The 13094-nt window shown below is 41.3% G+C and overlaps 1 protein-coding gene across 1 annotated transcript in view; it reads right to left on the minus strand.

Moving 5' to 3' along the window:
- Positions 1 to 10675: 10675 nt before the first annotated feature.
- Positions 10676 to 13094, minus strand: part of MBD2 (methyl-CpG binding domain protein 2) — a 65910-nt gene continuing 63491 nt past the window's right edge. Inside the window, exon 7 of the mRNA XM_019464022.2 lies at positions 10676 to 11148. The gene's annotated coding sequence lies outside the window, so the exon portion shown is untranslated. The remainder of the gene's footprint in view (positions 11149 to 13094) is intronic.

A 13094-nucleotide genomic window follows, 5' to 3' on the forward strand; every position in this document is an offset into this window, starting at 1 on the left:
TCCAACTCAGTAAGAACTGCTATGCTTCCTCATGGAAATAAGCATGGATTGTAGTAGGAAACAAAGGAACACCTATCCTGGAAGTGTTTGATCTGTGTCCCTTCTCTCTGCACTAGCAGGAAGTTAAGACAGAGAGGGGCCTCTGCCCGGTCACAGCAGAGATCAAATCCCTTTTCTCATGTGACACTTTAATGAAGTGACCACAAGAGTGACCCTGGGTTTATGCCCATGGGTCCTTTCCTCTTGTCATCTGTATGTTTACACACAGATCTGATCGTAGTTGGATCGTTTGAAGGCACAACCGTGGGGCAAACTGTTTGCTATTTACTAGGTTTGCTAGTCCACCCTGCTGATTTTCTTTTTCTTTTTTAAGTTTATTTATTTTGACAGAGAGACAGCGAGCAGGGGAGGGGCAGAGAGAGGGAGAGAGATGATCCCAGGCAGGCTGCACACTGTCAGCACAGAGCCCGATGTGGGCTTGAACTCACTGTGCTGACCTGAGCCAAAACCAGGAGTCAGATGCTTAACCGAATGAGCCACCCAGGTGCACCAGCCTGCTGATTTTCTATTCTTTAACATCACCATAAAAGACGAAGTCAGATGTCAGCATTTTTTTTTTTCTTCAGGAATTAACCAAAATCTGTCACCAATACCATCCAACAAAACAAAGTAATTAGCCACCAAGGAAGGAAAGAAATTGAAAACTGAAATGTACAATACAGAAGATGCTACAATAACATAAGTTCCCCATTTTGGAACATAAGTTCCAAAGCAACACTGACCAAGATCTACCTGGGAAGTCTGCCTCTTCACAAAGCTTCAGAGAAAGGCTCATGCACTGATAAATGAGAAAGAAAGAAAGAAAGAAAGAAAGAAAGAAAGAAAGAAAAAGGAAAGAGAAAGGAAGAAAGGAAGAGAGAGCAAGGGAAAGAGAAAGAAAGAAAGAAAGAAAGAAAGAAAGAAAGAAAGAAAGAAAGAAAGAAAGAAAGAGAAAAGGAAAGGAAAAAAAAGAAAAAAGAAAGGCAACACACCCTTTTCCAGACAGATCAGCTGGATCTATTCTGTGCCTCAGCAGTATGGTGATCCATATTTATTTAATGCTAGGATAGCCAAAGAAATTCTCCTATCCATATTTATTTAATGCTAGGATAGCCAAAGAAATTCTGATCCCTAAGGATGAAATAGCTTAGTGTCTTTCATGAAAGACAAGAAAAAGATCATTCAAAATGCTTGATAAAGAGATATTGGAGCACCTGGGTGGCTCAGTCAGGCCTTCAACTCTCCATTTCAGCTCAGGTCAGGATCTCGCGGCTCATGAGTTGGAGCCCCATGTTGGGCTCCGTGCTGACAGCAGGGAGACTGCTTGGGACCCTGTCTGTCCCTCTCTCTCTGCCCCTCCCCATTCACGTGTGCACTCTCTTTCTCAAAGTAAATAAACTTAAAAAAAAAAAAAGATGTTAAAATGAATATCAGGATTAAGTTATGAATCCATAAGATTGGGGTGTCTGGGAAGCTCAGTTGGTTCAGTGTCCAACTTTGGCTCAGGTCATGATCTCACAGTGAGTTCAAGCCCTGCGTGGGGCTCTGTGCTGACAGCTCAGAGCCTGGAGCCTGCTTTGGATTCTCTGTCTCCCTCCCTCTCTGCCCCTCCCCCCTCCCACTCGTGCTCTCTCAAAAGTAAATAAACATGAAAAAAAATTTTTTTAAGAAGATCATTAAGATTACATGATAGCATTTTCCTCTTCCACAAAGATTGTGATTACCATGCAAACAGCATTTCCACATTACATTGGATTAGGCCAGAGGACAAAGATGATGTCTAACTCCTGTGTTGCATTTGGAGACTAGTTGGTATTTTCATTATCGTACCCAGCACAACCCTGAGCATATATTAAGGTGAATGAATGCAACTCTCTGAAGCAAAATACAGAAAGATTAAAAACAGAGCAATTGCCTCATATGTGTGTCTGACTTATGTTGAATTTAGAACTTCACTAAGCACAGAATGTGAGACTACCCTTTTGTTTAATCATCTCAACAATAAACAAATCCTTTAAGATGTGTTAAGACCGTCAAGTTTTGATATTGAAACAGTGGGGTAATACCCCTTGACAGATGAATAGGTAACAATGGATAAACAAACATCCATAGCAATAATTGAATGGCCCTCCAGTACATGACTTATACCAATCCCACAAAGCCATATACTATAGGATTCCATCCATACAACATTCTGGAAAGACAAACACGACAGAGAATGGAAAACAGATTGGTGGCTGACAAGGGTTTATGGTAGGGAAGGGGGGTCATAACCAAGGGGGTAGCATAAGGGAATTTGGGAGGGTGGTGGTGACAGAACTTTCCCCTATCAAATATAGTGGTGGACATAGAACTATTCATCTGTCAATACTCATAGGCCTATACTTCAAAAAGACTGAATTTTAGTGCATATGATTTTAAAAATAAATATTTTTTTTTAAAAATCCCAGAATGGTATGGAATCATTCAGACATGAAGGAGCACTTTAGAATTTTCTACCTACCCCACCCCATTCACCTCTGGTGAGTGACATTTACCTGACGGGCAAAATAAAATACTCAGATATCTCCATAAAGCCTTTTTTTAAAAAGTCTCTCTTGGGGCACCTGGGTGGCTCAGTCGGTTGAGCGTCTGACTTCGGCTCAGGTCGTGATCTCAAGGTTCGTGAGTTCAAGCCCCGCGTCTCCCCGTCAGGCTCTGTGCGGGCAACTTAGAGCCTGGAGCCTGCTTCGGATTCTGTGTCTCCCTCTCTCTCTCTGCCCCTCCCCAGCTTGTAGTCCGTCTCTTCCTCTCTCAAAAATAAATAAACGTTAAAAAAATTTTTTTATAAAAGAAAAAAGTCTCTCTCTTCACACCAAGGTCTTGGCACCATGGACATCGGGGGTGCTGTTCCATGCATTGTAGGATTTGAAGCAGCGTCCCTGTCCTCTACTCACTTGATGTCAACAGCAAGTGCACCCTCTTCTTTGTGAGAACCAAACATGGCTCAACACTGCCACATGTCCCAGTAGAGGGAGCGGGGGAGGCGGGCAAAATTACCCCAGACTGAAAACCACCGATTTCGACTCATGTTTAGAATTACTTTATAGAATTGTATATGCTGAACTATGATAGGAGATTTAGAGTTTTTGAGGGTAATTTTGACTATTTATGTTTTCACCTTCTTTGATGACTTTCAAACCTCAGGCCCCCCCCCAGATATGATAACTCTATTGTAGAAATAATGTGTGTCAAGACTCCTGTTCTCTTGTCCTATAGACTCAGGAGCTGGTTTATCCCTTTCACTAGAGTCATAAGCTTAGAACCAAAAATGTTCTATGATGTAGATAAAATGGTGGATTTTTTAAAGGTCTAAAAAGTATTAAATTAAAGGTAGGAAAGACCTATGACTTTGTAATTGCTGCAATAATTATTATTGCTAAAGTTTAATGGAGATGATTGCTTTTCCTTTCCAGGAGGTAAAATGTTGGCAAGATTACTCAGTCTGTGGCCTTGTTGTTTATTCTTATACCATATTTTTGCTCCAGATTAAGAAAAAAGGAAGCAATTATTTCTCAATTATCTTATACAGTTCATGAAGAAAGAGCAGCAGAGAGATTCTCTTGCTTATCTTATGGGATGAATGCAAAGAAATATTCCTGTGTAGTAGGAAGAGGAGAGTTGAAAAATGAGGCTGGGGGCACCTGGGGGGCCCAGTCGGTTAAGCGTCCGACTCTTGATTTCAGCTCAGGTCATGATCTCAGTTTCATGGTTTCGAGCCCCACATAGCGGGCTCTGTACTGGCAGTGCAGAGTCTGCTTGGGATTCTCTCTCTGCCCCTCCCAACTCACACAGTCTCCGTCTCTCTCAAAATAAATAAACTTAAAAAAAAAAGAAAAAGAAGGCTTTAGTGGAATGGCATTATATGCTAATTGCCCTTTAAGTATGATCATTCTAGAATGCCTGAATATTAACCTGATTATCAACCAAACTTTGCTGAGGATCGTGGTAATAACTAAGGTAGAATCTGCTACCAAAACACTTACCACAAAGTGTATGGTAAAGAATTTGGCCTTGACCAGAAAAGACTAACCACGGCCTTCAGCTTGTGGGAGGTAACACCGTATGTCATACTTGATAAGAGTGTCTCTATCTTAACTAAGGGTTTTAGCCCCGAGTGTCCACAGGTAAGCCGCATAGACCAAGGACAAGAATGTCATCTGAGGAATTCAGACCTCGTCCAAAAGGATAGAAACCCACTGTAAATATGACTCAGAACACCGGGTAATCTAAGAGGCATTTGAGAAAGGTCTGGCAGCACTACTTAAAATGGCACAGAGCTGGAGAAGCTGGTGGCAGGGAGAGCAGATAGAAGCCACTGTAGTAACCCAGACAGGGTTCACAAAAGCCTGCACGTGAGTAGCGCAAGAAAAATGATACTGAGAAAGAAAACTTGACAAAACTCCTGGTGACTATTAGTACTCAAAGTGAAGTCTAAATTTGGGCATGTACCAGTTAGCAATAGCTTAAAAGAGAGAGGAGAGAGAGAGAGAGAGAGAGAGAGAGACATTCATTGTATGTTGGTATTGTTGATTTAGCAAACAGCCCAGGGGAGGTATTAACAGAGCTAGTCCAAGAATTTAACATTGACCTTGAGAATCTGGGCTCTTCCTGATTTGCCAATCCATCCCCCTTGCAGTGTTGCTTTTTCACCTTCACATTTGTCTCTTCAAGGTCACGTGATGGCTGCTGAAGCTCTAAGCATCAGATCTTAATTAGGAACTTAAAGGTGGCATCGGCACAGCTGTGAATAGCCATCAGGTTAACCAGCCTTCTGTACCTGCCACAGATGGTTAAATAAGGAAATGGAAAAGAGAAGACGTTCCCTTTTCTATTTGACTATTTGAGGATATGATCTAAGTTTAGGAGTAGACATCTGAATTAACAAGAGAACTCTAAGTAGACATGTTTGTGAGAGTATAAATTTCTTCATTGTCACATTTATCTCTTCCCCAAATTCCTCTGTATTCAGGTAGGAATCTCCTTGAGTGGTCTGAATTATCTCCATTCGTTAGCATTCTCCCTTTATTTCCTTTTGCCTCTCTGCTGGTCTTGAAGGATATGGCAGCGGAGGCTATGGGATTTCATTAAAAAAAAAAAAAAAAAAAAAAAAATTAGAAGAACAAAGATTGGGACTATTCCCTGAATGAATTTAAAGTTCCAGGAAAGCTGAATGTGTTTTGACTCCCCGAGTCACTGTGTTTCCCCAGTGCTAAGTGTTTTCCGTGTCAGGTGACTAATCAATCCCTTTTCACAGCAGCATGGGGAAAACTAAAATCTAGTTTGTGCCAAGGCAGCACCACAGTTTTTAAAAATAACCGTGATAGCTATACGGTTGTGGTTTTCTCATTTATAACATTATACTGAGTGTTTTGGGGGACGGAGGGGAGGGAAAGAGAAAGTTTTCAAAGAAGGCATTCATTCCCACCATGAACAGCATTTTCCACCATGTCGCTGCTGTATCTTTCTCGTTGAGTTTCCAAACGTTTCTGTTTTCACACAACTAGCTATTGTTGGGTCCCAGGCCTTCAGCAAATCATGCTGTGATCAACAAGGCACTCTGACCCCTCGCCATCAACCTCTCCCACCCTCACACACAAAACTCCTTGCTTTTTCTCTCCTGATCCCAGGAGTATCTGTCCAGTCAACAAAATTCAGGCTAACTCCTCAAAAGCAGGTTCTAATCCCCCCCAAAATTCTCTAGGGTTTTGTTTTTGTTTTGTTTTGTTGTTTTTAGAGAAGGGGCTGCTACCATTTGTGAAATACGTACCATATACCAGGCACTATGATATATATTCTCTATTGAGAGCTTTATGGAAGCCATCGATACCCCCGGAGAAGGGTATGTTATCACAAACAGGGGATGTTATCACATCCAATGGCAAGAGGAGGTTCCTTGAACCTCAGATAAGGAGACTTGCACCGGGGTAGTGGTCTCAAAACTCTTTTAATTTAGAAACCCTTTCAGAAACAAAAGCATATATCCCAATTATTTATGGAATTTACTTATAAATTACCTACATGTGCTGCTCTACTAATATGTGTATCATAAAACACTCAAAAATTTAGATCTTAAAAGGATAAGATGCAAGCACATATCAAAAGGCCAGAGTTTTTCCCACGGCCGGCGAATGCTTTTATGCATGCCCAAGTCACACGTGTGGATACACCCCACTTCAAACCCCTTCCCCAGGACCTGCGCCCATTGCATCTTGCTGCTGGACGTCTCACAGCATCTCGTTCATGAAGCAAAAAGCTGAAAGTGGTACAGCAGGAAGAAAACGCTAACAGCCCCCTGCAGATCAAAATAACTCCCAACATTCTGTGACTAGTAAACTGCACCTGTTCCCACCTCTTGTAAAAGAGAAGTAATCCTGGTAAAGATTGCTCAGCAGAAGAGATCACTGGAAAAGCTTTGACTACTCCCACATAAAAGAAGCAGGTTTCCTATTAAAAAAAAAAACAAAAAATCGCTCTGCCCTATATAAGCTTTCAGGCCACAGTCACGCTGTACTTAATAAACCATACCGTGTTGTTCTCTGTCACAGAAAGAAATGCAGCTTGAAACCCAAGTGGGGAAGGGCATCGGAAGGTTGCGTGGCATTCTAGAAACAGAAGACCTCTGCATTCAGATTCCCACCGCTGCACCTTTCTGGCTTGAGTAAGTCATTTAACCTGCTTCTTAGGCTCCTCAGCTCTTACATGGGGACAACATGTGCATATTTCATAGCTTAAATGTAAGTTAAAATTCAAACATGACATTAATGGGGGTGAAAGTGTTCTATAAATTATGAAATGCTGTATAAATGAAATAACTTTTGTCCTGCTATCAAAACAAAAGCCGAGTGATTGACAGAGTGACACATGCCCTTCTAGAGACATCAGTGTGTAAATTTTCAAAGTTCATCGCAGACCCTTTGAGACATGCAGATTGGTAGCTCACTACCCCAATTCCCAATCCCCCAGCTACTGCTAGCTAATCCTGTGTAAGTGCCTGATGGAACTGCCTTCACGGAACTAGAGTTTCGGTGGAGGCCATTCACTGGAGTAGATTTTGTAGAGAGGTCACATCTGCATCCCAGGAGTGAAGGCAGGCAGGACAACAAAGCGATGCTAGCTCGGGCAGAGGCTTGGAAGCTATGGCCTCACAATGTGTAGTTGGCCTCCCTCTGATTCTGTGGAGAAGCTTTCAGCCCTTCTGCTCAGTAGACATACCCACGGCACACGACTAAGCAAATGTCTTCGCAAATGGGAGTAGTGTCACTGAGTAAGCTCTGAAAGCTTTGGGGCCCTAAACCCCATCTAAATCCCCTTGCGTCCAGGAAACACAGGCCAGAGATGTGTTTCATGGATTAAGTCATTGAAGATGACTTACACAAACATTTTTAAAGCTTCAAAATTTATTGCTGTACACTTTTCGCATAGCATTGACTATGGAAATACTAATAGTGCAAATATTTATTTTGGACTTTGTAGCATTTGAGATCACAAAGCTTTTTGATATCTTTTGCAATCATTTACGAAGATCTCTATTACTCAACTTATCTTTCAAATTCAAACAAGTACTCTTATATTCAGCGAGATTACATAATGCTCTCAAGATCTCTCTTCTAGAACAAAGAAATACACTGGAAGCCACCAGGGGCATTCCTTTCCTTGATAATACATTCGTCTCGCAACACTTTTTCAACTGCAAGGCTCTTTGTTCATTTACAGATTCATTCCAATAAATATTTATTGACAAAACTGCTATGTGCTGGACACTGTGCTAGGCTCTGGGGACATTAAGATGAAAAGAGGCAATCTCTGCTTTCACGGTGCTTACAGTCTAAAAGTAGAAACAGACATGCAAACAAATTTACAATACAGTAAAGTGCTTCCATGGAGGTATTTACAGAGTGCAGGGGGAACCTGGAAGAGGGAAGAACATCTTGCTGGAGAAATCAGGGACAGCTTCACAGAGGAGGTAGCCACTGAGCTGAGACTTGACCAGTAACCAGGAATTTGCCATGTAGACAGGCAGGCAAAGGGAATGACAGGTGCAAAGACACAGAGGCCCAAGGGGCACTCAGAAGGACCAAGTAATGTGGTTTTTCTCGAGCTGAAGGTGATAAGAGGGGCAGGATGACCTAGACAAATAGGCAGGGATCAGATCATGGAGAGCCTTTTGATCATTCATCCATTTATTCAACAAACATTTATTAAGTGCTTACTATGTACCAGGCACTAGGCTAATGCTGGGGTTGTACCAGGGAACAAGACAGACACATCCTCGCTCTCGTGGAGCTTACATTCTAGTAAAGAGATAGACAAAAAGTCAACAAATAAATACAGATTGAGAAGATTTCTACAAAGGAAATAAACAGAGTGCTGAGGCAGAAAACGAATATTACAGGGGCGGAGAGTAGTTACAGTTATTAGAAAATGCCTCTTGGAAGTGACATAAAACTGACACCTGCAGGGGTTATGACAAAGGCATGCTCCGACGGGAGCGTTCACTATGCACCAGGCACTGTGCTAAATGCTTTATAAACAGTAGCTCATTTAGTCCTCACGACGACTCTATGAGGTAGTATTATTCCTATTTCATGGAGGAGGAACAGGGCTCAAGGAGATTAAGTCACCTGACGAGTCACACAAATGGCAAAAACCAAGGTTCAGACACAGGTTCTTTTCATTTCAAAGTGCTCACTCTTAAAAATTCTTAAAATAATTCTTAAAAATTACATGGAGAAGTGAGAAACTTTGAGTAGGGAAATGATACAGTCACATTTGAGGACCATTTTGATGACCATATGGAGGAGGAGGGATGGAGACAGAAGGAGGGAAGGAGGGAGGCAGGGAGAAAGAAGCCACTCAAAGTCCAGAGGAGAGGAAAGGAGTTGCATGAAGGCAGTGGTTGCGGGAATGGAGAAGAGGTATGGGTGCGAGAAGGGCATTTGATAGTTCTAACAGGACTGACAGGATGTTGGAAGCAAGGGAACAGGGACCACTCAAGGGCACCTGCTTTGAGCAATTGAATGGGATGATTTGCTTCTACCCTTGTTAGGGGATGCAGGACGGTGGTAGATTTGGGGAATAAGATAATGAATGTTTAATTCTGGACATGTTATCCTGTGGATATCTTGGGAAGACCTGGACTTATAAGATGGTCGCCAGTTGGACACCATGTAATGGCTTTCATACCTTGTTCTCTACCTGAGCAAAGTATATAAGAACAAAAATCAAAGTTTTATACGTGTGTACATTGTGTTTTTGCTTTTACCAAAACTGTTTATAAAAGCATGTATATCTTGGTTGGATAGCTTTGTAAAAAGAACATATGATCACCAAGGTGAAGTTACCCCAAGCTTAATTAGAAGAGAAATCATGGACTTGGGGCGGGGGAACCTAAGAAAAGCCTTTGGACATCCATTCTAAGTAGCTACACCAGTTCTTGAAAAGATATCAATATTGACTTCCCACGGCCACCTTGTTTGGGGCAGTTTGATGGGCCCAGAGGAGGCATCCTTGGCCAGTAGTCTGCCCAGAGTCTGCCAAGTATCCAGGCTCAATTGCCAGTAAGAATGCTCTGAGGAAGCTGGTGGCGTAAGGGACAGAAATCAAAGCTGACTATAAATCAGGAATTCCAAGAAGGTGTTACTAATATAGTTTGGCATAAGGTCCAGAGAGACAGCAGCCCAAACCTAGCCAGTTGTATTGCTTTGACTGTTATTCCTCCCTTCCTCAGGAACTGGAAGGGTGCTGGAGGTAGTGGTAATAAAAGGTACAGGTGACACTTATATGGAACTGGTCACACCATGGACCACATCATTTCTTGGTCTAATTTCAAAAGAACTCAGAGTGAAGAAGTACATAAACCCTCCCTGTAGAAAGCTATTATTTCCCAAAATATCTTCAAATTTGCTTACAACCACTCCCTCCTTTTCCTTGGCATCACATTAACTTAAGTATGTTTTTGCTTTTTAAACTCATTTAATAATGCTGTGCCAGTTGTAGTAAATAGGTATCGAAGAATTTAAGTGGTAATGAAGTTACACTTGAGAGTTTCAACAACAACAACAACAAAATAATACTGTGGAGGCCGGGGACTGATTAGTAAAGTATTACAATCTGGCTCATTAAGCAACTCTGCCTGGAAAGTTGCCTCTCTCTGGAGCAAAGGGTCTAACCTGCACCTGTTAACTCAGTAAGCCAGCAGACATGAGAAAACACTAACTGTTCTAGAAAAAACAACAGCCATGGACTTCCAGTACCATCCAAAGGGTACCTGTGTACCTAACTCACGCCCAAGGGAAGGAAATGCTTTATTTTTATAAAACTAACAAAAGTACTAGTCACAGGCAAGGAAAAAAAAAAAAAAAAAAAAAAAAAAAAAAACCCTGACACATGCTAGATGGCAACTGAGAATTCAGGGGAAAGCGACACAGTTTTCACGCTATTCGGAGGCGTATTGCAAATGCATGAACTATTCTCTACCACCTCCATTTGAAACCTAAGGCCCAGGGATCACAGCTGACTGTAAATCAGGAATCCCAAGGGGGCGGGGGAGGCTATTTATTATGTGTGCTCTTTTAACAGAAAGAATTCCAATCAGTCTGTGAATATAATCATTTATTTGTCTTTACAGTGATGATGGAAGAATGTACAGGTGTCCTCTTTCAATAAAGTATAAAAATCTGTTTATATACAGTGAAGTCACAATAATCTTTAATTGGGAGATTTATTTGGTACTACTGATCGGTTCATATTAAAACGGGGGGAAAACAAATATTTCACGTAAGTGCTACATTTCCAGTAGATTGCACCTGGCATCAAAAGCTCAGCTTCAACTTAAGCGTCCTCCTTGATATTACAAAAGTCTAATTTTAAGTCCTAGGACTCAAAATAAACATCATTTTTTGAATAATAGATATATACATCAAAAATACATCTAAAAAGGCATTGGTTAGTGCTATTAAAAAGCTGTATGTGCTCGGGTATGTTTTTTTTCTTACAGGCGAAACCCAGTGGAAACGCTTTTGTTCAATTCTAGAAATTTGCTCTTGGGGAACGTTGGTCGAAAGTTACCTGTAAGGAAAAACAAACAAATTTAAGTAATTCAATGATTTCTCAGGTGAGGTCAGCAGAACTTGAAAAAGTAGTTAGAGGTTAAACTTCACGTAGAGCCACATTTTTAAAGTCTTGTTAACATTTCATTACAGCACTTTGTACATAAAAAATGTTCAACATATCCTCCCATTGTTTCAAGTGCTTTAACAATAACTTTATACTCCTTTTATTTTCAAAAGAGTCATATGTACAGCTTTGTATGCTAACACAAATACTATCTATAATTAATTGAATCCATATAAAAAGAGAAATCATAGGGCATACAAATTAAAAAAAAAAGAATGTATTAGATGCAGCCAAATCCAAACAATTTTGAGAAAATTTAGAAAAACTACTAACTGATTTACTTTACTTCAGAGCATTTACAGATGACAGATATGCACTGAAGTTTTATTATTATTTCACCTGGGTGAAACAGTACTGTGCAATGGCAGAGTTTATATATGTGATCCTGTGTCTCAGATGTAGCTACGTATTTTAAAACCTTTGCTTTTATGGTTTTCTTCTTGTTGCATTCACTCCTAAAACTGCGATAATCTGGATACTCCCCTATGATTGTAAAATTTTAACAGTCTCAACCTGTTATGGATATATATACATATATATCAAATAGGGGCACCTGGGTGGCTCAGTCAGCATCCGACTTCAGCTCAGGTCATGATCTCATGGTTCATGGGTTCGAGCCCCGCATCAGGCTCTGTGCTGACAGCTCAGAGCCTGGAGCCTCCGTCGGATTCTGTGTCTCCCTCTCTCTCTGCCCCTCCCCTGCCTGCACTCTGTCTCTCCTGTCTCTCAAAAATGAATAAACATTAAAAAACTTTTTAAATAAAAATAAGACAAATAAATAAAGGCCCACTTTGCTAATAAGGAACATCAGAAAGAACCATGGCATGGTGGGGTGACAGACCCAAGCGGAACTGCGTGTTACAGGCTCCATCTCTTATGAGCCATGTGAAGTCGGCCATGACCTACCCTTTGATCAAGCCAAGCCCTACCTATTCTACAGATTATTATGAACATCTGATTACGTTACGTGGCAGTGCTCTGGTTTATGAAACAGTTTAGGTGCAGAGCGGACTAAATGAGTGAATTAGGTACATTTCATTCTGAGAACTAAGAAGTACTTCTAATTCTTCCACAACCTTCGAGTCTAATGGCCTGGTCTCATAATACCATTCCCCAGTTTAGGATGTGATACCCATACTCTGAATCTCTCTGCACCCAACATGCCAAAACAATGGCTACTTTAAGTATATATTAAAATTCTAATCACTCAATATTATTTAGTTTGTTCCCACCATTAACCACATTTGTGCCAGGCAATGGGCAATGCTGGCATTCATTCATTCATTCATTTATTTATAACGCTTATTCATTTTTTAGAGAGAGAGTGTGTGTGTCAGAGCGGTCAGCACAGAGCCTAACAGGGGCCCGAACACACAAACCGCGAGATCATGACCTGAGCTGAAGTCAGACACTTAACCTACTGAGCCACCCAGGACCCCAATGCTGGCTCTTACATGAACAAAGTGCCTAGTCCCTAAAACCCACACTTGCTTACATAAATCAGGGTACTGCCTTGATACCCATTTGCAAAGTGATCTGCGATGTAAACAAGGGTCTAATGAAACCTCAGTTAGCAGACCCCTGATTAAATTGTCTTCAGGACAAAGTCTGAAAAACAACAAATGCTAAAAGGCTCTGAAGAGGAGGGCTCTCCTAGAGTCCGTTTTGATGCAATCCAGGTACAACCATTCCAATGCCCACACCGCGCTCCAGAGACAGCATGGCTGAAGCCTTCAGACAGAAGAAACATGCTTCAGACTTTTCCTCTGAAGGACTTACACAGACCAAGCACACTCATCAAAGCCCATAAAACACATCCCGGCCAGAGTGGAAAACAA

This window comes from Panthera pardus, unplaced genomic scaffold (genome assembly GCF_024362965.1).
Source record: "Panthera pardus isolate Hobbes unplaced genomic scaffold, ASM2436296v1 HiC_scaffold_15, whole genome shotgun sequence".
Taxonomy (NCBI): Eukaryota; Metazoa; Chordata; class Mammalia; order Carnivora; family Felidae; genus Panthera; species Panthera pardus.